The sequence below is a fragment of the Austrofundulus limnaeus genome, unplaced genomic scaffold (assembly GCF_001266775.1).
Source record: "Austrofundulus limnaeus strain Quisiro unplaced genomic scaffold, Austrofundulus_limnaeus-1.0 Scaffold84, whole genome shotgun sequence".
Lineage (NCBI taxonomy): Eukaryota > Metazoa > Chordata > Actinopteri > Cyprinodontiformes > Rivulidae > Austrofundulus > Austrofundulus limnaeus.
The window spans coordinates 755917-758294 of record NW_013952486.1 but is presented as its reverse complement, the minus strand read 5'-3'; positions in this window follow the sequence as shown (position 1 = coordinate 758294).

Below are 2378 nucleotides of genomic sequence, written 5' to 3'. Positions count from 1 at the left end.
ACACACACACACACACATGCATGCATATACTGTGTACATTATAATGATATTATGCAGTCAAATTGAAAAATCTGTTTTTGAAGGAACTGAAGATATTTCACTGTATTCCTTTGAGTAAAAAAATTAGCTAATAAAGTTAAATAATGCAAAAAGCATAAAAATTCAAACGACTAAAAATCTGCACACAGACGTGTGAACAGAAAAACAACAGTGTGAATGCTGAATCACACAATTACTGATTAGGATGAGAAAAAATATTTAAACCTCGAATTTCTAACATGATAAAAGAGTAAAATCTAATGGTTASAATAAATAAGATAAAACAAACCTGATTTTGTGTCTTTAAAGCAGCCCTCCTACCAAATCCAACCACAAGGGGGAAGAGCTGAAACAGGATCTGCTGTGAGGGGAAAAAGGGAATTGTGTTAATGTCAGTGAAGTGTGGGAGAGAAAAACATTTTGATAAGAGGTTAATGAAAAAGTCAATGGAGTAGGAGAGTGTCAGCAGACGGAGCGAGACAGCTCGGGGTCTCCGGGGACTCGGCTTCGCTCCGGAGTCTCAGGCTCTTCATGAATCCTCGCCTCCTCTTGTTCCGCTGAATCTTTCCAGCATGCCTGACTGACGACCTGGCCATGAGAGGTCACAATGCTTCACTGGGCTGAGCAAACCTCTTTCCCAAGCAACACATGTGTTTAAAGAATCAATTCACACATTTTCCTTCTGGAACTCTTYGACATGCTGCCAGAAGTCATGACAGAAAAAACTTTATTTACAAGCTTTTGTTTTATGTCACTACATTCAGACATTTTTAGATTTTTCCCCCCCGCTACCTCTGCACTGAGAAGTTGTCTGTTTGTTTTTCACCATGACAACTTACAGCATCACKGCAACCTCAGCCTGCATCTAACCTGTAACGTTTATTTATTTTTATTTTATTTTTCTTTGATGGTGACAGTTGAAAGCTGAAACGCCCTGCCTGTGACACACTCATTTTCTCGCCTCTCATCCTGGAAGCTGTCTTGCTTCTGGGCCAAACAAACGCACACTTGACTCGTTACCAACCATTTTCTTCTCCAAAACACCTCTGCCTGAGGAGGAACGCCCATCATCATCATCATCATCCCTGCACGGCCGTCTCCACACAGACACGTGCACAGTGACACACCACCTCCTCCTGCACAGTAACCCCCCCTCTGCATATATGCATCAAACCCCCAAATTATGGTCAGCCACTCGTGAAGTCAGTTTTGCTTGGGAAAACCGACGCTGCCAGCTTTATTATCATGATGTTGCCAAATTATATGGTTCTAATTAGGAACTGTTTGATCACTCTTTCTGGCAGCTGGAAAGCATAGCGTGTGACCTTAGTGGGCTTTTTTTTCTCATCTCAAAAGTATGACCTCTGTTTCTGACCCAGCATAAATTAAGGAAACCGCTTTACACCGCGGAGAGGCCTTCGCCACCAGTCACACCCTGAATGTAGCCAACAGCAACAGTTTACCGTGGATGTGTGTGATGTTGGTCTGAAGGATGTGCAAACATGAGGCAGCTACATGTCAGGACAAACTAAGTCAATGCGAAGTCTGAAAAGTTACGAGTGATTAAGTCCAAAATTCTAGAAACCAGATATTTAGTAATGAAGTGCAGTGATTTTCAGTGCTTAAAGGAGACATGTCATGCTTTTAAATCCTTCTTTTTCACATTTAATCATTCAGWTGGGGTCTATGTAAAGTAGAAAGTTAATGCTTTGGTCTGRGTTCCTCCTTATTGTAACTCCACAAGCCCCTCTTTCACCACTTTTCTGAGGTGTCTCAGATCAACTCKTTTTGARGCTGTCTCTTTAAAACCAAATGATGGGCTTCACACCCTGCTCCAATCCAGCTTCCAGAGTGGTCCATTCTAGTTTGATAGAGGGGGTTCACGATTATATAGCTGCGCAGCAGAAACGCTTTGATTACAAATTAATTAAAGATGTCAACAAGGGAAGACTTGTCCATCCAGCCTCACATGTTGGAGCCGGAGTCTGACCCAGAGCCAGAGGAGAATTAGCCTGGTCCTTGCCTTCCTACGCAGCTYCACTCAATGCTAGTTTCCCTTCACTGCTCCGTCTGGGACTTCTCCCATAGACAAGGATTTCACTGGCAGATTTTTAGACGGTCCAATCAGAGAACAGAATGTCAATTTTCTGTGCAGTGTCTGCTTGTAGTTTATTTTACCTGGGCCAATCAGCAAACAGAAGGTGGAGTTTTGAATGTCAATTTTCTGTGCAGTGTCTGCTTGTAGTTTATTTTACCTGGGCCAATCAGTAAACAGAAGGCGGAGTTTTGAACGACGTCAATGTTCTGCGCAGTGTCTGCTAGTTAGTTTAGCATACGGC